This window comes from Schistocerca americana, chromosome 5 (assembly GCF_021461395.2).
Source record: "Schistocerca americana isolate TAMUIC-IGC-003095 chromosome 5, iqSchAmer2.1, whole genome shotgun sequence".
Taxonomy (NCBI): Eukaryota; Metazoa; Arthropoda; class Insecta; order Orthoptera; family Acrididae; genus Schistocerca; species Schistocerca americana.
This window is the reverse complement of record NC_060123.1, coordinates 524,301,606-524,328,401: the sequence shown is the minus strand read 5'-3', so window position 1 is coordinate 524,328,401 and position 26,796 is coordinate 524,301,606.

Genomic DNA, 26,796 nt, shown 5'->3' with positions numbered 1-26,796 from the left:
ATTCTGGAAACATCCACTTGGTTGTGGCTAAGCCATGTCTCCGCAATATCCATTCTTTCAGGTGTGCTAGTTCTGCAAGATTCGCAGGAGAGCTTCTGTTAAGTTTCGAAGGTAGGAGACGAGGTAGTGGCACAAGTACAACTGTGAGGACAGGACGTGAGTTGTGCTTGGGTAGCTCCGTTGGTAGAACACATGCCCGCGAAAGGCAAAGGTCCCGTGTTCGAGTCTCGGTCAAGCACACAGTATTAATCTGCCAGGAAGTTTCATATCAGCGCACACTCCGCTGCAGAGTGAAAATCTCATTCTGGAAACCGGTAAACTGGTACGTATGTTAGTTGTGAATAAGCTGGCAAACAGTAACGCAAGACAAAGCAGTAGACAAGATTACTTCCGTATCTACTTAAGCTGGCTTCTCCGACCCCAGATTCCTTACCTCAAATTGTTCAGTGGAGCGTTCTCTATGTCCTGTCCCATTTTGCACACTCTTACGGGAACACCATGTATCTCCTACAGCTAAGTAGGAGCAGTATATAACTCAATTAGATTAAATTGAGACAGGATATAATTCCAAAGCCATGCGCATATTTGTTTACTAACTAGCCTAGTGGTAGTAGTTGTTATGTAACCTAACAAACATCAGCTCACGCAACATTCTAATGAACAACACTGATATAGATTAGATCCGCATGGGCGAAACAAATCGAGTTTTCCCGAAGAGGGATGTTCACGAGGATAATACTAAAATGAGTAGCAACACATGTTGACGCCGGACTTAAAGTTCAATACCAAATCCACTCCCCCAGGTGGTCTGCTCAAGGGATGTCTATATCTACTCTTTCCTGTCTCTTCTTATTGTCTTCTTAAATTATACGATAAATTTATAATTTCTTAGTTGAAAATTGCTGTAATTTCTTTTAATGAAATAGATGTAACTGCCGTAAGTAAATACAGGATAACACCGAAGCGCAGAAAAGAGAACTCCACGCAGACCCCCATCCATCTGGTCCCGCATGCGCAACAGTACCCGCGGTCTCAACTACGTAGCAGATTTCTGCTGTGCGGTGGTGGCCTTAGGTGCTGGCTAAGAGGTCGGTGTGGAGCACTAAGGCCTAAATAAATTACACTGCTCACCATTAAAACTGTTACACCAAGAAGAAACGAAGTTGATAACCGGGTAATCATTGGACAAATATATTATACTAGAACTGAAATATGATTACATTTTAACATAATTTGAATGCATAGATCCTAAGATAACAGTACCCAGAACAACTACCTCTGGCCGTAATAACGGCCTTGATACTCCTGGACATAGAGTCAAACAAAGCTTGAATGTCATGTAAAGGTACAGATGAACATGCAGCTTCAACACGATACCACAGTTCATCATGAGTAGTGACTGGCGTATCCCGTCGAGCCAGTTGCTCGGCCACCATTGACCAGACGTTTTCATTTGGTGAGAGATCTGGAGAATGTGCTGGTCAGAGCAGCAACTGAACATTTTCTGTATCTAGAAAGGCCCGTACAGGATCTGCAACATGCGGTTGTGCATTATCCTGCTGAATGTAGGGTTCCGCTGGGACCGAGTGAAGGGTAGATTCACGGGTTGTAACACATCTGAAATGTAACGTCCACTGTTCAAAATCCCGTCAATGCGAACAAGAGGTGACCGAGACGTGTAACCAATGGCACCCCATACCATCACGCCGGGGGATACGCCAGTATGGCGATGACGAATACACGCTTCCAATGTGCGTTCACCGTGATGTCGCCAAACACGGATGCGACCATCATGATGCAGTAAACAGAACCTGGATTCATCCGAAAAAATGACGTTTTACCATTCGTGCACCCAGGTTCGTCGTTGAGTACACCATCGCAGGTGCTCCTGTCTGTTAACAGCGTCAAGGGTAACCGCAGCCATGGTCTCCCAGCTGATAGTCCATGCTGTTGTAAACGTCGTCGAACTGTTCGTGCAGATGGTTGTTGTCTTGCAAACGTCCCCATCTGTTGACTCAGGGATCGAGACATGGCTGCACGATCCGTTACAGACATGCGGATAAGATACCTGTCATCTCGACTGGTAGTGTTAAGATGGGATCCAGGACGGCATTCCGTATTACCCTTCTCAAACCACAGATTCCGTATTCTGCTAACAGTCATTGGATCTCGACCAACGCGAGCAGCAATGTCGCGATACGATAAGCCGCAATCGCGATAGGCTGCAATCCGACCATTCTCAAAGTCGGAACCGTAATGGTACGCACTGCTACTCCTTGCCGGCCGAAGCGGCCGTGCGGTTCTAGGCGCTGCAGTCTGGAACCGCGAGGCCGCTACGGTCGCAGGTTCGGATCCTGTCTCGGGCATGGATGTGTGTGATGTCCTTAGGTTAGTTAGGTTTAACTAGTTCTAAGTTCTAGGGAACTAACGACCTCAGATGTGGAGTCCCATAGTGCTCAGAGCCATTTGAACCATTTTGCTTCTCCTTACACGAGGCATCACAACAACGTTTCACCAACCAACGCCGGTCAGCTGCTGTTTGTGTATGAGAAGTCGGTTGGAAACTTTCCTCATGTCAGCATTGTAGGTGTCGCTACCGTCGCCAACCTTGTGTGAATGCTCTGAAAACCTAATCATTTGCATATCACAGCATCTTCTTCCTGTCGGTTAAATTTCGCGTCTGTAGCACGCCATCTTCGTGATGTAGCAATTTTAATGGCCTGTAGTGTAAGAAGATGCCATGCCCTAGCATTAATAATGCACCTTGAAAAAAAAATTCTGATTGTTACCGCGGTGCCAACCGCTGCTCAAATTCCTGCTGTGGATGCAATATGATGCGCCGAAGCCACGCGCTGAAACTACGACCTTTTTTTTTGGTATTGGTCGTAAGAAGCCCTGTCTGCTTGCTACCATACATTCTCGTGACCACCGCTGTCAGCATTCATGTAAATGGGTGACAATCAAATGTAGTGTAATGGTAGACTGGGTGAAGCTCAGCATAATGAAGTGGCATGACCAGATATTTCTCTTTTAAATAAAGACTAATGGTGCATTTTGTGTAATGATGGAAGTGGAATACGGTGTACCATGAACACTACCATGTTGCGAGATGTGTTTGCCAACTTTTTTCACTATGCGAGTTTGTTTTCATTAATTTTGTTACAAAAGAAAAGAAATTCCTAAAGATGGTGAATGGCGAGTTTATATTCATTAATTTTGTTACAAAAAGAAAAAAAAAAAAAGAAATACCTAAAGATGATGAATGGTGAGGGTATTTGATGGTTGGTGTGAAGGTCTAACGTTAGCGTATGTTTTCAGGTGGAAATCGCTGCCCCAGAGGACGTTCACATGCAGCTCATCAACAGTTTTCCGACTCTGAAGAGGGTCAAATCATGGCATGAAGGACATGGGAGCGTTATGCTTGACACATAGCACGGGCAAGTAAGTGCTTATACTGGCGTGACAGCAGAACGGATGGTGACGAAGTCATGGCAGCTGTTGGGTATGGCATCAAGACTGATTTAATGATAGTTGACTAGATGCTCAACACTCATCAGTATGTAGCTCGAACGATAACTCTCGTTGCGATATGCTTCAGAATAGTGCACACTATGGTTCACAGCTCCAACGCCATGAGGGATGGACGGATCCTAGACTGTTCCAATGATATGCCATCCACAGAGCATCTCCGTGATGCAAATAGACAGGTGTATGCCATCAACGCTTTTCATTTTCGTGAGTGTGCAAAAACAGATCTGCCTATGGCATTAAATTTTGGAAATACTGTCTCTCGAAAGGTACGTGCTATTTTCAGTATATTACTGCACTGGATAAAAGTAGCTTGCGCGAACGTTTACTATGTCTTTTGTAATTAATATACTCAATAAATTATGACACATTATTTGAATATCTGCTCCTTTACAATGATTTAAATTCATTAACAGTTTCCATAATATATCTGAATTAAGTTACCGGTGATACCGACTATTTTCTTTTAGCAGTACACCATACCTCAAATAGCGCCTGACTGGATGTTTCGATAGAGCCATGTTCAAGCACGTACCAGATACTCGCTGTCAAACAAACGTAAAAGCTGGAATCCCACGAGCTTCCTGGAACGGAGTTATTTAACAGCTGTTTTGTTTAACCATTAAATCCAAAGGAGGGTGTAAGGGCTGACTCAATAAAGTAAACATTTCAATTCCAATGGGTTTATTTATGAACCAAAACAATCTCACTTAAAATTTGACGAGCGCCACTCGGGAAGGATTATTTAAGTGACATTCATTACATATATCATGAGCAAGTTAATAAATAACTTTAACAAACCACTCTAGTTAAGACACATTATTTAAGACCCTTTCAATTTACATCATATGTAGCCCACGACTTCCCACGAAAATTGACTGAAGCCACTGAGGCTGAATTTAACCATATCTTTAACAAACAACTCTAGATATGACTCATTATTTAAGACCTTTGGTATTAAAACCTTGCATTACATGTAAAATAACACTTGACACACAGCGTCAGCTTTAACACGAATACTTAAAACATATTTATAGCTTGGTCAATCTTACAGAGCGATCTCGAAATTCTTCAAATGCCCATTGACTTGTAAGATGGACTTTTGGGGCATAGAAAGTTACAAAATGTGCAATGACAAATGTGTAACAACAGAATCAAGGTCCAAGGTTGTAAGGCCGAAGTTTAACCACGAACGGTGGAACCGACTGAGAGAAGTAATACTTAACTTCCAATCAAGACTTGGCTCCGTTTGCAGCCCCACGTCGGATAGGCCACCAGATTGTGAACCAAGCAAACGCTACCGAAGAGGAACACCCGAGCTCAGGCGAAGTCCACCGCCCGTAAGCCAAACTTGTAATCTAAAGGGAAGCCCTGCGCTTCGATTCCCCGCTGCCTCAGCTCACTGAAACACAGAGCACACCTGCCAATAGAAGGCAGGAAAACCTTTCGAAACCTTAACATTTAAGATTGACCAGTAAATGAACTCTATAAAATGAAGGCTAAAAAACAATTATTTTGACTAGGAACTGCTTCCTTTAACTGAAACAGTGCTTGATAAACAAACCCTAAGAGTGGGAAGTGAACTGGCTCACGAGAACCGGCACTCACTAGGACTTAATGACGCATATCTGGTAATACATCAACATTATGCGGAAGCAGAGCACACTCTTAGTAGTAGGCCTCAAATGAAATGGAATCAACATGACATCACACGTCGCGCATTGTCTTACTGTACTAAGAGCGATCACAATCACAATTAACTAAGTGCTCTTAGTAATTAGATTACTTCAGTGGGTGTCTTGATGCAGGGGCGATTTTGCGAAGATGCCAGACCATCACTTCGCAAGACCTTAACAGCGTGTCCCTCCAAGGAAGCAGACACGTCCACAGCTCAGGTTGCCGGAGAATTCACAGCGGCGGCCAGCTCCCGCCGACTCCAGTACAACCAAGTGACAACCGCCGCCCGGCCTTAAGCACGCCGCCTTCGTTTCTGTCCGCCAGCCAATCGCAGACTCGTGCACCGCTGCGTTCCGTTCTCACAACGTTGTCCTCTCCCCCTTATTCGCGGTCGGCCCTCCCTTATATCTCGAGCCGGCCCAAGGACAAAGACAAACCCCTGCACTATGAAATCAATCGTACTCATCTCAGAGATACTACTGGCGCCAGTCCCGCCACAGCTCACTTCCCACTTGATGCTCATAGAGTAGTACATTCACTAACCATACTCTTTCAGCAGAATTACTTAACCAGTGCATAGAGGATTTCACACCAAATAAATCAGGAACGTCAAAACCTGAATTTTAATAGCCACAACCAGATTCTCTACTTTTTTCAACATAAATGACCATAATTACAACAACAAAAAATTACTCTCTATGTGCTTACACGTTTATGAATTAGATAGTGCATCAAGGATTTGGTGTTTGTGTCGACTGACTGCAGTTTCAGAACCAGTTACAGTTCGGAACATTAGTACAACTTCGCTCATGACTGGACTCTTCAGATAAGAGTAATTTAGTGTTACTAATCTTTGATAAAAGTTCGACGAAAGAATCACTTTCCAGCTAAGATAATTACTGTACTTTGGCTACGGCTAGCTGATAAATTTTAGTTAGGCCTTTCGTTAGTGCACGGAAGGGCCCGCTTAACTGACAGTATGGGGGTAACAGCTGTCTGAAGTTGTTAATCTGTACAATGCTGCAATTGTACAGCAGCTCTCTCGAAAACCTTTCAGTTAACACGGAGAAATTTCAGGAAGAAAACATACTGCATTGTCTTGCAGTTATGATTTGTGTGGCTGCGAGACATTCTAATCTGTGGTGAGTTCTCACGTAATAAATGTTGAAAACTAATGAACAAGACAAGGACCCGATCTGGAAAGACATCAAACGCTACAAAACCCATCCTTCTATCAGACTCCACTATCTCGTTCAGAACAACATCATGTTTAAACGGTTAACAACTGACAGATCTACCTGGCTTGTCTGCATTCCCAAGCATCCCGTTAACAAACTTATATGGTGCATACATCTCAGTCACGTTGATTATGGAGCCCGCAAATGTTTTTTCATTCTTCGTGAAACGGCTTATTTCTTGTTCTTATGAAGAGCAAATAATGCCAGAAAGCCAAGACCACTCCACCTTCCTTTTATGGTCAGTTGTATCCAATCATTCCACTGAAACTACATCATCTAGCAGCCGTTGACTTATTCGGTCCTATCTTTACTATCAGTCAAGGTGTGGTACCGAGCGCCGTGGGTTTCGAATCCGCACCAGACGGCATGGAACTCGATGACGACTAGAGGTCTCTGCAGCAGTCGTGCCGTACATGTTTATACACTCCTGGAAATGGAAAAAAGAACACATTGACACCGGTGTGTCAGACCCACCATACTTGCTCCGGACACTGCGAGAGGGCTGTACAAGCAATGATCACACGCACGGCACAGCGGACACACCAGGAACCGCGGTGTTGGCCGTCGAATGGCGCTAGCTGCGCAGCATTATTGCACCGCCGCCGTCAGTGTCAGCCAGTTTGCCGTGGCATACGGAGCTCCATCGCAGTCTTTAACACTGGTAGCATGCCGCGACAGCGTGGACGTGAACCGTATGTGCAGTTGACGGACTTTGAGCGAGGGCGTATAGTGGGCATGCGGGAGGCCGGGTGGACGTACCGCCGAATTGCTCAACACGTGGGGCGTGAGGTCTCCACAGTACATCGATGTTGTCGCCAGTGGTCGGGGGAAGGTGCACGTGCCCGTCGACCTGGGACCGGACCGCAGCGACGCACGGATGCACGCCAAGACCGTAGGATCCTACGCAGTGCCGTAGGGGACCGCACCGCCACTTCCCAGCAAATTAGGGACAGTGTTGCTCCTGGGGTATCGGCGAGGACCATTCGCAACCGTCTCCATGAAGCTGGGCTACGGTCCCGCACACCGTTAGGCCGTCTTCCGCTCACGCCCCAACATCGTGCAGCCCGCCTCCAGTGGTGTCGCGACAGGCGTGAATGGAGGGACGAATGGAGACGTGTCGTCTTCAGCGATGAGAGTCGCTTCTGCATTGGTGCCAATGATGGTCGTATGCGTGTTTGGCGCCGTGCAGGTGAGCGTCACAATCAGGGCTGCATACGACCGAGGCACACAGGGCCAACACCCGGCATCATGGTGTGGGGAGCGATCTCCTACACTGGCCGTACACCACTGGTGATCGTCGAGGGGACACTGAATAGTGCACGGTACATCCAAACCGTCATCGAACCCATCGTTCTACCATTCCTAGACCGGCAAGGGAACTTGCTGTTCCAACAGGACAATGCACGTCCGCATGTATCCCGTGCCACCCAACGTGCTCTAGAAGGTGTAAGTCAACTACCCTGGCCAGCAAGATCTCCGGATCTGTCCCCCATTGAGCATGCTTGGGACTGGATGAAGCGTCGTCTCACGCGGTCTGCACGTCCAGCACGAACGCTGGTCCAACTGAGGCGCCAGGTGGAAATGGCATGGCAAGCCGTTCCACAGGACTACATCCAGCATCTCTACGATCGTCTCCATGGGAGAATAGCAGCCTGCATTGCTGCGAAAGGTGGATATACACTGTACTAGTGCCGACATTGTGCATGCTCTGTTGCCTGTGTCTATGTGCCTGTGGTTCTGTCCGTGTGATCATGTGATGTATCTGACCCCAGGAATGTGCCAATAAAGTTTCCCCTTCCTGGGACAATGAATTCACGGTGTTCTTATTTCAATTTCCAGGAGTGTAGAACAAAATGATGAAATGAGACATTAAATCTGAATCACAATATTTCCATAGCTTCAACACTGCTTAAAATTTTTACCTTAACTCTAACGCAGTTGAACTTTGACTGCTGTCTCTACCCAAGGTAAACATTGCCTGCCCCACTGCGCCCTCGCACAGCACAAAGATCTCACTTTAGTCCTGCGATAGAGCTTACGACCGCTGCTCGCTCTCAATATATTCAGATACCAAAGGATCATATACTAAAATTATACATGACACTTACCACGATGGGTGCGAGATCATTGATGGGGTCGAAAATAACTATTGGCGCCAGAACAGCGCTCCACATTTTTTTAATCACTTTACGTTTCCTAAGTAGTATTAAACACTTTTTTGTAAAGAAATAGTAATTATTTTGCGTAATTAATTTTTTGCTCTCGACGTGTAATTTATTTTATAAATAAGTTCTATTTTCTCTCAGTAAACGTTTCCCAAACTAGTTTTCTCACTGTATTTAGACATTTTAGCTATTTTGCCATTATGCCCTACCAAGCTGGGTTTGATGATTACTTGAGTATTATTCGGGTTTTAGATTATATACATTATTTTCTTTTATCCAAAGAGAATTAATCAGATCAGGCAGGTGTGATGGTAGAATGTCTCAACAATCTGTGATTTTGGAGTTTCTACATCGATTGCAGCTTACCTAATGAAAGTCGTCAACATTATGGCGGCCGTTATGTTCAGCCCTTCCTTATGTGTCTGTAAATTGGCAACGGCTACTATTTTTGTTTCGATTTAGTATTTGTTAGTACGTATCACATTACGTAAAAGTTAAGTGCAAAATTAGTTTGAATATATTTTATTGATGGGTCAGATACTAAGAATATTTAAGCTATTCTATTCGTATTTCTTTCAGGATGAGAGCGTACACGATCCGTTTCAGACAGACAGAATTGCCCAGTAGAGCTACACTACTGGCCAAAAATTGCTACACCAAGAAGAAACGCAGACGATAAACGGGTATTCATTGGACAAATACATTATACCAGAACTGACATGTGATTACATTTTCACGCATTTTGGATGCATAGATCGTGAGAAATCAGTACCCAGAACAACCACCTCCGCCCATAATAACGGCCTTGATACGCCTGGACATTGAGTCAGACATAGCTTGGATGGCGTGTATAGCTACAGCTACCCATGCAGCTTCAACACGATACCACAGTCCATCAAGAGTAGTGACTGGCGTATTGTGACGAGCCACTTCCTCGGCCACCATTGCCCAGACTTTTCAATTGGTGTCAGATCTGGAGAATGTGCTGGCCAGGGCAGCATTCGAACATTTTCTGTATCCAGAAAGGTCCGTATAGAACTTGCAACAAGCGTGCATCCTTTATCCAGCTGAAATCTGAAATGTAGGGTTTCGCAGGGATCGAATGAAGGGTAAAGCCACGGGTCGTAACACATCTGAAATGTAACGTCCACTGTTCAAATTGCCGTCAATGCGAACAAGAGGTGACCGACACGTGTAACCAATGGCACCCCATACCATCATGCCGGGTGATACGCCAGTATGGCGATGACGAATACACGCATCCAATGTGCGTTCACCGCTATTTCGCCAAACACGGATGCGACCATCACGATGCTATAAACAACCTGGACTCATCCGAAAAAATGACGTTTTGCCATTCGTGCACCCAGGTTCGTCGTTCAGTGCACCATCACAGGCGCTGCTGTCTGTGATGCAGCCCTTGTCTCCGAGCTGATAGTCCATGCTGCTGCAAACGTCGTCGAACTGTTCGTGCAGATGGTTGTAGTCTTGCAAACGTCCCCATCTGTTGACTCAGGGATCGAGACGTGGCTGCACGATCCGTTACAGCCATGCAGATAAGATGCCTGCCGTCTCGTCTGCTAGTGATACGAGGCCGTTGGGATCCAACACTGCTTTCCGCATTACCCTTCTGTACTCCCACCGATTCCATATTCTGCTAACAGTCATTGGATCTCTACCAACGTGAGCAGCAATGTCGCGATACGATAAACCGCAATCGCGATAGGCTACGATCCGACCTTTACCAAAGTCGGAAACGTGATGGTACGCATTTCTCCTCCTTACACGAGGCACCACAACAACGTTTCACCAGGCAACGCCGGTCAGCTGCTGTTTGTGTATGAGAAATCGGTTGGAAACGTTCCTCATGTCAGCACGTTGTAGGTGTCGCCACCGGCGCCAACCTTGTGTGAATGCTCTGAAAAGCTAATCATTTGCATATCACAGCCTCTTCTTCCTGCCGGTTAAATTTCGCGACTGTAGCACATCATCTTCGTGGTGTAGCAATTTTAATGGCCAGTAGTGCAGAATCCAGGCGTCGCTCGGCAGTCAGTTTCACGTCGTCACGCTAGGGCTTCCCGCGAGCGGTCAAGTCCCATATGCTATGTGGGACGAGTAGCAAAGCAGGATGGAAGATTGTCAGTGGCTTCTATCTAAAGAGTGCCGAGTGTTTTAAGTTCTTCAGCTCTAACATAGTATTCGGTTCTAATGGACATACTGTAAACCACTTTCTCCATTACATTCAGCGGGCAAATAATTGTGACTATCGTACTATATGCAGCCCAGTATTTGTATTCTGCTGTGAACTGACTTCAAAAGCTTTTCGGAAATTTACATGGGAAAAACTAATTTAATTTCAGGTGTATTTTATGATGTAAAAAGTGGTAATGTGGCCGTATTGGGAGTGCGTATTACATCATTTTACCAGTGAATCGTATATTCTGTATATGTATGTGTGTAGAGAAATTAGGTAACCGATACGAAAAATGTTTTTCTACGATTTTAGACATGCAAACATTGTTTACTGACGGACTACATGGCCGAACATCAGTTATCTCGCTTTGCGTGACAAAAATACTTTTTGAACAAGGTCTTTTCCATTTATGACTGTCAAAAATTAAAATTTTGTTGTGTAGAATAAAAGTAAATAAAAATATAACAGTGAACTTATAAAAATATAAAGTAAATAAAAATAATGTTAATCACATTCAGAATATAACTGAATAAATTTATAAAATAATAAAGAACTAGAAAAATTGACATTCGTAGATGGACACTACCATATTTAACAATTATATGTAGTCCGTGGACCCGAGTCGTATCATACTACTGAGATACATCTGGTATGAGCTCCAAATTTTCAGGAGCAAGTGTTTGGTTTCCATCCCTACCGCAGCACTTCGGTTTAAATAAATGTCTGTCGTGGCCATTGCAGTGTCACATGGATATGTGGTGTCCCTCTGACATGTAGTTAGAGGTGTTTGTTTTCCATTTCAACTACTATTATTTTTGGTCTACTGCACATTTAACATTTATCGCAGTTCTCTCGGCCACAAGCGTTTCAAACATTATTTATTGAAGGGGAGTGTCTCGTGTGGGTTGCAGTTTCGTGATACACCGTATGGTAATGAAGAAAGCTAAACATCATGCTACGTTAAAGCATGGTAACAAGGTAAATTTTAGCTTTTGAAACCAACGATGTATTGTGACATTTTCTGCAAATTTTACTGTTGGATGCTATATGTAGTCTTGTTATAAAGGGTGGTACTGCAAAACTCGGTGCACACAAGCGATGTTGGTAAGCATTTACATTAATTTAGTGTGATATTCTGTTTGAAATTTTCTGTGTGTTTCGCATCATATGCGCTCGTTAAATTTATTCCTGCGAATCAGATGATCTGTGGTGATGACGTGTGTCAAATGTTTTCCATATCCGCTACCTACACTTCAATGATTCGTTTCTATAAAAAATGTATATTATGTAGGACAACGAAACAGGATATCCTTCGGTCGGTCTGTTCGTATTTATAAATCACACACGTCTAAGAGGTGTCAATTCGACTAATACCTACGAATTGCAATTACAAGCATCTTAAACTGGAAAGACCTCATAGATAATATTGTGGAGAAGGCAAAACCAAGACTGCGCTTTGTAGGTAGAACACTTAGAAGACGCCACAAACCCACTACAGAGACAGCCTACACTACACTTGTCCGTCCTCTGCTGGAATATTGCTCCGCGGTAAGGGATTCTTACCAGGTAGGATTGACGGAGGACATCGAAAAAGTGCAAAGAAGGGCAGCTCGTTTCATGTTATCGCACAATAGGGGTGAGAGTGTCAATGATATGATACGCGAGTTGGCGTGGCAGTCACTGAAACCAAGGCGGTGTTCTTTGCGACGAGATCTATTTACGAAATTTCAATCACTAACTTTCTCTTCCGAATGCAAAAATATTTTGTTGACACCCACCTACGTCGGGAGAAAAGATCATCATAATAAAATCAGAGAAATCAGAGCTCGTACGGGAAGATTTAGGTTGGGGTTGGGTTGGGAAGTTTGGGGGAAGAGACCGAATTACGGGGCCATCTGTCTCATCGGATTAGGGAAGGACGGGGAAGGAAGCCGGCCGTGCCCTTTCAAAGGAACCATCCCGGCATTTGCCTGGAGCGATTTAGGGAAATCACGGAAAACCCAAAGCAGGATGGCCGGACGCGGGATTGACCCGTCGTCCTCCCGGAGTTTTAGTTGTTCCTTTTTCCCACGCGCCATTCGAGAGTGGAATGGTAGAGAAGTTGTATGAAAATGGTTCGATGAACCCTCAGCCGGCATTTAAGAGTGAATTGCAGAGTAATCATGTGGATGTAGATGTAGATTGACCGAACACTGATATAGGATGTAATTGAGAATGCAAGGAAGAACCTTCATAGGCTATTGCGGTACAAAGTTAACGCTGAAAATTAAATACCAGGCTATACAGTGATATACATACCAAAAGCACAGAACTCTAGCTTATGTAACGGTGCAATTATGCCAAGTAACATGTTGGCTCAAACGATTTATGAGATCAGCATCGCGGAGCTTCCGACCCTTCTAGGATGAGACTATTTATTTTTTTATATTTTCAGTGTTTTCAATCGAATTTTAACTTGTATTACGTAGTAAAAGGTCATACTTCTGACTCACGTGCACGTTTACTGACCGTACACACACAGCACAAAAAACGAAGCCCCACAGGGACATGAGGATCTGTTTCAGCGTAATTATAAAAATATTTACTAATTAACTGAATAGTTATTCCGTCAAAAGTGATGAGACCTTCACTCCTGCTGTGTGCCCTATTTCTTTCTTCTCTTGACATCACCAGAGCAACGTAACATATGACGCGTTCTAATGTAGAAAGTCGTACACGCAGGCACCTCTGTGCAGGAGAATCAGAGGCACATCAGCGTGCATTCTCTGAACCGCATTCTCTATGTGCTCCTGACGTATCTCACCTGCCATTATCATAATTAATTTAACAAGCCATAAATCCCTGGCCCCTAGTAGTACCCCTCCGGGGTAAGCTCGCTGTCGTGTTGGGTGGGTCATGGGCCTCTAGGGCATATATGTTGGTTCTGATTCATGATTGCCGTCACTTGCCAACTATGCTGCTTCCAGATCACTACACGCTATAACAGTCAGCTTCACATAGCTCGCAGACTTATGATACACACGTTAACGTAGTAAAGTTTGTTAGACACTCAGAATACTGCACGTTAAAAGTCACAATGAAGCTCAGTCAGTGGAGTACCAAAGTAAAATTCCTCTGGAAAAACGTCAATATTTTCAAATATCTCTTTTCTTACATATGATTAAGACGCGTATTTTTTCTACAAACAGTGTTTAAACTCAACTATTTCCTTCTTGATAACGCTCTCGTGGCGTAAGCGCTAGACTTGTTCACTAGAGCTACTGCCATTGTCCCGCATCGTAGTTGGTTTTACTTCGTCACGGTAAGGCTTCCTGTGTGCAGTTATGTTCCGCTATTTGTCAAGACTGACGATATACAGTGGCAGACTGTCGGTGGCTTCTGCCTTAAGCGTGCTTTTTATGTAACAGATCCACATCATTTTGGTTTCTAATGGAGATACTGCTAACCACTTTTTGACGTAGCAAGTAACTATTTTCCCACTTTACTTAGAGATTTGTATTTTTTTGGTGAGGTTGAGGACGTCATCAATGTGTCTCTGCGATGCAAGAAGCTAGACCGTATGCAGCACTAGGGACGCTGTTGTTTCGCGATGATGGTGACTCATACTGACTGGCGCATTGGCCGGACGTTTGTGAGAAAACATAGGCAGCGAATGGAAGCATCAAACAATGGTTGCCCATAACGCTAAATCAAGCGATTTAAATACAATCATCTGGCAATACCTGTAAATTCGGCTACACTTCCCGCATTGAGACTTGAATATCAAAATTCTGACAAAACGCTACATGTTCATCATACGTGGTGTAACATTTCATTCGCGATTTCACTAAACATTAGACATTATAGACATTCGGCGCTTGAAATGTTCAGCTGTTCACGCTATATTTTACGTGGCCGAGAAACCCCAGACCATTTCTAAGTAGCCGGCCGTGGTGGCCGAACGGCTCTAGGCGCTTCAGTCTGGAACCACATGACTACTACGGTCGCAGCTTCGAATCCTGCCTCGGGCATGGATATGCGTGATGTCCTTAGGTTAGTTAGGTTTAAGTAGTTCTATGTTCTAGGGGACTGATGACCTAAGATGTTAAGTCCCATAGTACTCAGAGCCATTTGAACCATTTCTGAGTAGCAGACTTTAAGTAAAATTAAATGTTTAAAAGTTTAAAGAATGTCAATATAAAATGGAAGAAGAGACCGTAATTAATTGAAAGCACTGCCTTTCGACATAACTGCCCTCCATCTCTCAGAATTGCTGAGGTGATTAACTGTACTCATCGCGGCCGTAATATGTTCTTGCAGGTGCTGTAAATCCCTAACATTCACACTGTTCAGCCGATTCTTGATGTAGCCCCAGGCAAAGAAGTCAAAGGGCCTTAGATTAAACGACTGTGATGTCCAGAATTGCTATGAACGTCGCCCAATCCCGCGTTCTGAGGACTTCTCGTTGAAGTAGTTACGCGTAATGTGCACCACTTGCGGTGGGACATCATCCAGCCGAAACACCACATAAATAACTCGGATTTCAGGTATTGCTAAGGAATGTAGGGGGACGATCTTGCCGATATTTTTGCTTCAGCAAAACAGAATGGACCTTAATTTCACTGTTGGGGGAGGCTCATCCACAAATTCACCTTTGGAGAGTTATTTTCCAATTCCATGGCGATTTGTGCTTGTTCATAAGCCCTTATCCTGCGGTTGTCTCATCTGACGGGCTACAGATACGACAGGTAGCCTCATCACTGAACAGTACGTGCAGGGACACGGTATCGAATGAAACGTATCGATACTTTGGTACTAAAGGCTCTGAGCACTATGGGACTTATCATCTTAGGTCATCAGTCCCCTAGAACGCAGAACTACTTAAACCTAACTAACCTAAGGACAGCACACACATCCAGGCCCGAGGCAGGATTCGAACCTGCCACCGTAGCAGTCCCGCGGTTCCGGACTGTAGCGTCTAGAACCGCACGGCCACCGCGGCTGGCCGTATCGATACTGTATGCATTAGTAGCATCTGTCAAATAGTATCGTACTCATAAAAGTTTCGACATAAAAGCATCGATACTCCAAGGTGACGATACTTTAGGTGTCTATCGATGTTTCGAACAAAATAACGGTTACAAAATATCATCGTAGAAAAATTTAAAGTATCAATACTTCGTCACATGTTTTTAAATTTTCTATGAAGTTTTTTGTATAATTTGTACTTAGTCTCACACAAATTCAACATCTATCCATATTTTGAGATTTGAGAAATTTAAAGGAACTTTACATCTTCCAGTCTAGTCGTAAGAAACAATTGTTAAGCAATAGTCTAATGCACAAGACACAGTACAGTCTGCCCCTTACAGCATAATACATGCCTATGTAGAAGATACACTGCAAGCCATATGATTGTTTTAACATTGAAAATAGTAAGCAATATTTCAAGTAATCAAACACTTTATTTAGTGTAAATATTGCACAATATGAAATCCTAATTATGGTTATATATTTCAAACCTCCCGTTCCTCCTCTGTACAATCACTTGAAAATGGAAGTTTGTCCAACCGTTTTGGTGATAGCCTATTTCGCGTTTCAGACGTAGTACTGCCTGCCTTCGAAAACAATCTTTCTGAAAGCACGGACGTAGCTGGGCTTGCCAGGTATTCTTTAGCCAGCTGTGGAAACACACTTTTCATATCTGCCCACTGTTCAAATGGGTTCGTAGATAGTGGCGACACGGATGTTGCTAAATATATCGTCATTTCATCCTTCAGATTTACTGAAGATTGCTGGTTCACGAAAGAGGAAATAAGATGTGTCAGCCGACGAATCACTACCTGTCTCGGTACTAGTCTTGGTGGTGACAGGATTTGTTGCCATCAATCGCCTTATCATAGATATTGTTCGGGCACAAGCTCTGGCGTCTTGAAAATAGATGTTTTTGAATCTGCGATCGAGTAAGCTAGACATGGCTACTAAATGACTATCTTCCACTTGTCCAAACCTGCGCTGAATCTGTTTCATGACTTCGCTTCTAAGGGCTCCTGTCACGCTGCCACTAGACATATTTAAAGCATCTATTTGTGCTTTTAAATAGTTGATCATCAGCATAATTTTACTAACGGTCACACACTGCTCCCCAGATATTTCTTTAGAAACATATACCAATGGCTTCAAAACGTGAAGTAGATCTTTAATATTCTGCATTTCTATGTCCGATTGAGTAGGCGGAGCTTTCGCATTAAGCATCAAAATTTGAGGCACGAAAGGAGCCAGTTCGATATACCTCTCAAGCATATAATATATAGAATTCCAACGAGTCGTTACATCTGAGATCAACATCAAAGTAGTTCCAGTTTGTTTTTGCCTTAATAAATCTCTTTGAATAACGCTTGACTTGACATACTTAAGAACATCTCTTACTTTCTTACACAATAAATTAAAACTGTTGATCGACATAGTCTATTCAGCAATAAGATTAATGATTTCGGCAAAACAAGATAAATGTTTCCCTCTACCTATGAATTTCTTAATACCGGCTACCATATTTGCACCATTATCAGAAACAATAGCAGTGATTTTTTCAGATTTGATAACCATTCATCGACAAATTTCTTGCATCTGTTCAGAAATGTAGTCAGCAGCATGCCGTTGATCTAGCGCAACAGTAACAATGCTGCGTGAAGTAAGTTTACTGCTATCGGAATAGTGGGCAGTGACACATAAATAACTAGTGGTAGTCATTATCTCGGTCCATACATCACAGGTTAGCGAGATATGATGTAAAGTTTCGAATTTCAGTTCAATTTTCGATCGCATAAAGGTGTAGACTGTCTACGCTCGGAATTTTAAAAGATGGAGAACCTGACGCATCAGTTTCCGAAATCCACGACCTTTAACAATGTCGAATGGTCTTTTGTCAACACAAATAAAATAAAGGAACAATTTTCAGAACAGAGAGTTCGCTCTCCCTCTCTCCGCATACGATAGCTTTCTCTGTAGTGTTTCTCCTATGGAAAGTTGTTTCTGTTTGCTAGACGGTCTGCTTTCTGCGTCCGTTGAATTCTCTGATGATTGCACAGGGTTGAAGATCTTATCCCCAGAAGTGACGTCGATGTCGATAGGCTCACTGGACGATGGCGATGATGGTTGTCGCTCTTGTATCTCCGGCCATTTTGGTGGTAACTCGATTGTCATTTGTTCCTGTCCCAGATTTACTTTTTCTCTGAAAAATACAGAATAGGTGATTTTTTTATGAAACAAAAAATAAAAACTTCCGGTGTAGAACATCTCAGACATCTGCCTTTTCCTGTATTCTCAGATAGACGATGATTTAGTTTTTTTTTTTTTTTCAAAATAAAAGTGAACTGGTTTCAGAAAGAGTAAAAATCTAAAAAGTATCATATTCTAAGAATATTAGTAAATTTACCTTGATATTGTGCTTGAGGGATGCTTTTGCAAATGTTTCTTCATATTTCACGTATTCTCCGATGATTTTAAGGTTTTGAAACAAATTTTGCATTTCACTTCATTGGTGTTTAATCGAGTGTAATACTTCCACAGTTCACTTTTCACAGGCGCCATCCAAGGCGTGCATACAAACCACTTACTGACAACTGACAAACCATTTTTGTTTTCAAGAAAGCCAAATTGTTTGGTTAACGCTTTTAGCCCAAAGTACCATGTGCTAATATACAGTATTTCGTTTGCGTTTCGTATAGCCGGTAGCCGGTAGCGTCGCGACAGTGTTGCCAGCCTAATCTTTGTGGCGCCGCAGTCGCATCGCGCCAGTGTCAATAGTCTGAGCTCTAAAAAGTACTCGATACCTGTTATGAAGTACTCATTGATTAAAATAATCGACTGCAAAGTATCGAGTGCATAAGCATCGATATCGATATAAATGTACTCGATACTCTAAAGTATCGATACTTTTTCGTGTCCCTAAGTACGTGTACCAACAAATGTTTACTGATCACTCCCTCAGTTTAAGTAGTGGCAAATGGTCGAGCTTGACACATATTCTGAGGTTCAACGTGATGGAACACCTGGATTTGGTAAGCCTTTTTCTTCAGAACGAAATGCAAGATTTGCCAGGTATTGGACTTTCAGATGTAGTGTTCCCGTGTCGACGCTTTTGAAATCTGTTCGACAGTCTTCGTAAGGGCGCCACAGTTTTCTATGGCATCGAAGGCCTCCCACAACGTTGGTCGTAGAAGCAACCCCATTCACTGGAACTTGTTGAACGAACCTCTAAGTGTTGTTAGCGTTTGGGCTTCTACACTGAAACGGCAACGAAACCGTCCTTCTGCGAAAGCAAAAAAAATGGTTCAAATGACTCTGAGCACTATGGGACTTACAATGTGAGGTCATCAGTCCCCTAGACTTAGAAACTACTTAAACTTAACTAACCTAAGGACATCACACACATCCATGCCCGAGGCAGGATTCGAATCTGTGACCGTAGCAGTCGCGGGGTTCCGGACTGAAGCGCCTAGCACCGCTCGGCCACTGCAGCCGGCTTCTACGAAACCTCTCTATTGTATTTCAAATATACAACGTTGATACGTTGTTCCGTAGCCACATCTTTCAGATCACTCTTCTAAAATTGATCGGGATTGTACATTCTTTAATATTGTCCCTATTTTCTTGTATGTGACTATTCAAGAAAAACCGTCGATGTTGATACTTATTGGGTCAAAGCAGACTTTTGTATAATAACAAATGCAAGATTTTCGTTAATTATGTATTACTTCAAAACGATACTCACCCCAAAAGAAGATTAAGAGGTCCAAATAAACGCCATAAAGCATGAGATTTTCCTGTAAGGCTAAAAATTCACAACATATCACTGTCTTTAGAGGAATATTTATGCTTTTGTCAAAGAGCAGTGTGGTTACGCTGTGGCTTGATAGTGAAATAAAAAGTCCCCCCGCACAGCTACATACCTTGTAATATTACTCATCCAAAAATTCTTCCGTAGGGTAGAAGTTACCAGGTATAAATGATTTCAGTTTGTTTATAAGTTATTTTTATTATAGGGCAGACTGTGGACGAAACTGAGTGAATGGCCAAAGATTTTTATTTTCTTCCTTTAAGCAATGTAGTTCTAAACTTATGCTGAAGGCACTTGGTTCCAACATCATTCATACATTACCAAGTTCAAGTACATCACCTAAACTTAAGTTGTTTTAATATGGTGTCGTTTAGAGCCGGCTCCCTTTCTAATTAAAGACACTTTTGTCTTTCTTAACAAATCAGTCATCGACGTTGCTTGTAGTATTATTTACAAATCATCGGAATTCGTTCAAAATTTGACCACTCTGATATACATACAAAATTAAAATCCAAGTGTTTGTACACCTTAAATCTTCTTGTCCTCTTCTCACTCGCCTTCAACAAGTAATTATGATTTCGTAAACGGATGCTTAACTCAAATCTCGCTTCTTCCTATTATCTTCTTTATCACACCATTCACTGCTTGTTTTGGCTGACATCATAGCTAAGGGTGGTAAATATTTACTTCTATGCTCTAGAAAACATAGTTACGATCTCGAGTTACAGTTGCGAAGAGACTTTACAATTATCACACCCTTTATCAGTGAAAAGTATAGCAATATATTAACCCTTATTCTTTAGCTTCTTCCCGCGTACTTCATGACGAAATAGTTCATGGATAAATGTCCGGGTGCAGTATTTCTGGAAACGACCACGTTTCCACATGCTGATGAACTGACCACTTGGGGTTGGCACGGCGCTCTTATCTATACCTTCCGCACTCTATCCTTCCCTCACCCAGATGCATCGTTCTATTCGCCGTCGAGCTGAGCATCGCCTTCAGTATCGAAACATCAAAACATTTCCCCTTGCTAGGTTCGCATTCAAGGAAGCGTGCTGGCAGAATATTTGTTGCTCATCCGCCTGCACCCTACGTCAGTTCGTGGGCTACCTCCTTCATCTTCTCAGTCACATTAATTTCGTGTTCCCAAGACTTACTAAGCATTAATCCGCTATCAGGTTGATCAGCGGCTCCCTGGTCAAACTGTGACAGCTTCTTTAATGTCACAGACTCAAACGATAGGTATCGGTTTCGGTACTTTAGTAAGGTCATAACGCACTTTGCGACTGCCACAATCTAGTGTACTATTGGTGACGTCGACAATTATCTTCGACAGCCCCGTTTTTTATATGATAGTGTCCTCCGCATACTGAAAGAAACGAGTAGGTTTTCACTAGGCTGATTCCAGGAACTCCTCGTTGAAATGTCCCTAATACATGTTGGCGACAACTGGTGAAAGTGGTCTCTTCCGTTACACGGTTTGGGCTAACGTGTCTTGCGTTCTTCGATTTACTAGTACGTCCATCTACTTCGATCGTTATGTTAAAAGGGAAGTTCTGGTATGTGAAATACAAAGGTACGAGAAAGTCATTCAGCTTGTGTCTTCCATATGGCCGTATTATGACGGTGTCACCTACAAACTGGAAGAAAAAGGAAGATTGCCGTTGGGCTGATTCCAGGACTTCCTCGCAGAAATGTTCCATATACATATAGCCGACATCTGCTGAAAGTGGGCTCGAGTAAGAGAACCACTGAACGTCGTGACAGCGGCTGCATACTCGCGATTAGTAAGATCGGAGAACCCGCCGTTAGTGTGATTAAGAAAAGGCAAGAGATACCCCGCGACAAACTGACTTAGGGGCGAGCGTAGGAACGACAGAGATGCCACCAGAATGTGTATCTAGCTGCGAACCTAAGACGGAACAATGTTTTGGCGAAAGGAACTGGGGAGAAATTGTTGGCCACGGGGCACTGACGGCAGACAGAACGGCAGATCAGAGGAAGAAGGGAAGAAGTAAAATCGCCACACCGGCCGCGAAGCACTCAGTTCGTGGGGTCGTTTGCCGAAATATGGTGCCTGTTGGATAGTGACAACCGGCCTTTGACCAGTGATATTTCATCAACGTATTAACCGTTTACAGGTTTGTCTCTCACATAAGTCTGAATACAGCTTTAATCTTCTTCGTGTATTTTCAGTCTCCCTCTCTCTCTCTCTCCTTCTTTCTCTCTCTCTCTCCTTCTTTCTCTCTCTCTCTCTCTCTCTCTCTCTCTCTCTCTCTCTCTCTCACACACACACACACACACACAGACAGACACACAGGCTCATACACACATTCTCAAATATGTACATTGTATTACTATTCTACGTTAAAAAATTTGCGTTTAGATTAAAAGCAGTGGTTGTCAAGCATATATGATTTCACTTTGTGTTTCAAGCTATTCTTGACAAAACCATGTAAGTGGTCAAAGATTTTTGGGGATGAATTAGTTTCGGTGGAACATTATGACTGAATGATGGTAGTGTAAGTCAAGTCTACCAGTATACTTTAAACGGCATTACATTCGCTTTTGATGTGCATCACTGGCCATTAAAATTGCTACACCACGAAGATGACGTGCTACAGACGCGAAATTTAACCGACAGGAAGAAGATGCTGTGATATGCAAATGATTAGCTTTTCAGAGCATTCACACTAGGTTAGCGCCGGTGGCGACACCTACAACGTGCTGACATGAGGAAAGTTTCCAACCGATTTCTCATACACAAACAGCAGCTGACCGGCGTTGCCTTGTTAAACGTTGTTGTGATGCCTCGTGTAAGGAGGAGAAATGCGTACCATCACGTTTCCGACTTTGATAAAGGTCGGATTGTAGCCTATCGCAATTGCAGTTTATCGTATCGCGACATTGCTGTTCACGTTGGTCGAGATCCAATGACTATTAGCAGAACATGGAATCGGTGCGTTCAGGAGGGGAATACGGAACGCTGTGCTGGATCCCAACGGCCTCGTATCACCAGCAGCCGAGATGACAGGCATCTTATCTGCATGACTGTAATGGATCGTGCAGCCACGTCTCGATCCCAGAGTCAAAAGATGGGGACGTATGCAAGACAACAACCATCTGCACGAACAGTTCGACGACGTTTGCAGCAGCATGGACTATCAGCTCGGAGACCATGGCTGCGGTTGCCCTTGACGCTGCCTCACACACAGGAGCGCCTGCGATGGTGTACTCAACGATGAACCTGGGTGCACGAATGGCTAAACGTCATTTTTTCGGATGAATCCAGGTTCTATTTGCAGCATCATGATGGTCGCATCCGTGTTTGGCGACTTCGTGGTGAACGCACACTGGAAGCGTGTATTCGTCGCCGTCATACTGGCATATCACCCGGCATCATGGTATTGGGTGCCATTGGTTACACGTCTCGGTCACCTCTTTTTCGCACTGACGGCACTTTCAACAGTGGCCATTACATTTCAGATGTGTTATGACTCGTGACTCTTCCCTTCATTCGATCCCTGCGAAACTCTACTGCAGGATAATGCACGACCGCATGTTGCAGGTCCTGTACGGGCCTCTCTGGATACAGAAAATGTTCGACTGCTGCTCTGGCCAGCACATTCTCCTGATCTTATACCAATTGGCTCATCAAAATGCGCCAGTCACTACTCTTTATGTAGTGTGCTTGATGAACTGTGGTATCGTGTTGAAGCTGCATGGACAGCTGTACCTGTACACACTATCCAAGCTCTGTTTGACTCAATGCCCAGGCATACCACGGCCGTTATTACGGCCAAAGGTGGTTTTTCTGGGTACTGATTTCTCAGTATCTTTACACTCAAATTTCGTGAAAATGTAATCGTATGCCAGTTCCAGTATAATATTTTTGTCCAGTGAATACGCGTTTATAATCTGCATTTCTTGTTGGTGTTGCAGTTTTAATGGCCAGTAGTGCAGAATTTATTTATTTTACATTGCAATTTCACCCATTGGGCCACTTTCAAATTATATTGCATACGGTTTTTCTTCAGCACATGTCAGACTTTAAAATTCTCCGACACCGATACATCTCATCATCAAAAAGAAGCTTTTTCACTATAGGAATGCGGTAACATCACATTAGTGCGAAGCTCTGTACATGTTGAATGATATTAATTTTCCAAGTACTCTATTGATTGGTATTCCAAACGTCTCTGAAGTGTAATTGATTGTTGACAATGACCGCGGTAAAGGAGTAAATTATCTGCGAGCTGGTTGCCATTGTATGACTACATGTTTAACTATCTACACGAAGTCCTAGAGTGATAGGCGCATAATATGATCGTTTCTGGTTTCTGGGTGACCAACACTTGCTTCTCCCCTAGAATCTAATGCAATAAGACGTTAGTGTGTTGCTTAATGCAGTCGTGTCAAACTAAGGTGTGGTTGGAGACCGTTGATGGTGTACAGCAAATAGTCACAAATTGGTTGTAGGTTACTTTATCCATTCCAAGAATAGTTGAGCAACATCTTACTGCCTCCCGCAAGTATCTCGTGAGATGTATACGGAGAAAGTCTTGTAAAATATTATTCCTCTTTTCCTCTTCTCATTCTTCTTTATGGATCCAATAATGCTTTTCTGTATTTTCTGATAATGTTTTAGATTTTTGTTTAACAAGCGCGACTGCTACAGTCGCAGGTTCAAATCCTGCCTCCGTCATGGATGTGTGTGATGTCCTTAGGTTAGTTAGGTTTAAGTAGTTCTAAGTTCTAGGGGACTGATGACCTCATATATTAAGTCCCATAGTTCTCAGAGCCATTTGAACCATTTTGTTTAAAACCAATTTTTTCAGTAGTGAATGTGTATAGTACGCTAAGGTAAGCTTTACAACTTGCTTAATAGGGTTTTGATTGTAATCAACTTGCAACGGACTGACCATATGCTATAAAAAGCCATGTACACTATTTACCCTAACGAAATTTAAAAACAATATTATTTGAACACTCCGTGTATCTCAAATATAGCTTGAATTTAGTCTTATTTTCCTACAATATGTTAAGGCAAGGAGAAAATCTAATGGTAAGAAGAAGAGACGGAATTTAAATGAAATGTTGTTTTTGTTAGGTTGATACAAACCGCTCATGAACAGCAGCGAAGTGACAGTCTCATTTCTTTCACCGTTTTATTGATTATCCTTCACATTAAATTAGTTGTGTTACACACTTTCGTTAAAATATACTCATTTTAAGTGGTATACACTGTCATTACAAAATTCAGTGATGGGTCGAGTAAATCCGTCAAAGTTAGTAAATGTTGTCTGTAGGGAGTTTGCTCCTTTATTTTAACAGCTAAGAAATGGGCGACCGAGTCCTAGCGTTGCTATACTTCTCGTAAAATTTGTTTGCTTGAGGGGCTCTGGGAAAGTAACCACAAATTAAACCTGCAAGGAAGTGTAGAATCCGAATTCTATTAATAGATTGTTGATAATAATTATTTGATATACCTGCGTCATAGATGTATTGAATATTGTACACCTCACATGAATTTATTACGAGAGTGCATCGTACCGGTTTGATGCCACGTTTGTTGAAACCTGAATAAAAGCAAAGGCAGAAACGCATTTCTCTGTAATATTTGATCTATTTCAAAGAGAGCCTAACTGAATATTAATGCCAATTCATTGTGCGCGAACGTGGAACAATCACATGACGCTACAAACGAAACGGCAGTCAAAGCAATGACGGGGGTCGGGGATCCTGCATCAGAAAAACGCAAAGTCGCTTCTATGCTGTGAGACTACAGACTGAACTTTTTTGGATGGGAACCTGACTAAATAATTTTCTTACAAAGATTCAAACAGCGGACGACGTATCCTACGCAAGTCTTAAGAACCAAAAAGCTGAAATAGTGGAGAGTGGAGTTTAATAGAGGAATAAATATCATATTTAATGACGACCAGACAAGTGCGCACAGAAACGTCCTTTTGTAACAAGAAGCTGCAGAATTCAAAGTAAGAACTGGAGGTACATCCACATCACTTGCACTTCACGGATAGAATCTACTCACTGGAAGACCTTTTCAGAATCCTCTTTAGCAAAAGAGCCCATTTCAAAAAATATGAAACGACTCTTTACAGCCCCTAAAATTATTATACTGTAAATGTGATCGCTGGCTATTTCGGTTAATTTAGCGTTCTATTGACAACCTTGTGATGAGCACTTCATAAAGAGGTGCATTTGCTCGGGATGCTCTGACAGTGGTCCCGGTGGTGTCCTTATTCGCTCCGTCCATCGTTGATTGCCACAGGCTCTGGTGCCTCAAGTATGATACTCAATTATTCTGAGAGAAAACCTATTTTAACTCAGCATGCGTCACGTTCTTAATGTGTCCAACGTAGTGAGAAACGATTTTAAGGTACCTGCTGAATTCTATCAGTTACCACCTCCATTCTATGGGAATTACGTCACTTACCATGCAATGTATTCCTTGTTGGTTGTGAAGCTGCTTCATAGTTCTCCTTTGTTGCGTCCTTGTTCTCAGATTCCCTGGCAATGCCTCCGAAGTACTTGTACATATTATCTCCCTATATAAGAAACTGTGTTTTTATTTCTACACATCTTTTCCTTTTATTTTAACGTGAGAACAATTTCAGCAAATAAATCAAGCATTATATTTTTTTCAGAAATTTTCACAGAGCTGATCTACATCTACAGTCGGCGAGTCACCTTACGGCATACCGCGAAGGGTACCTTTCGCATCACGATCATTTCCTTGGTTCAAATGGCTCTGAGCACTATGGGACTTAACATCTTAGGTCATCAGTCCCCTAGACTTAGAACTACTTAAACCTAACTAACCTAAGGGCATCACACACATCCATGCCCGAGGCAGGATTCGAACCTGCGACCGTAGCAGCAGCGCGGTTCCGGACTGAAGCGCCTAGAACCGCTCGGCCACAACGGCCGGCGATCATTTCCTTCTCCTCTGTTCCAATCACAAGGGTAGGTCTTTAAACTTCAGTGTGAGCTCTAAATTCTCATTTTTTAGTCCCTGCCTTTTCGCGAGACGTATGTGAGAGTAACTCTCTCTTTGATACCCTACGTATTTCTTGTAGCGTCTGCCACTAGAGAACGTTGAGCAACTGCGGAACGCTCTCTCGTCGACGAAACTATCCAGTAACGAAACGT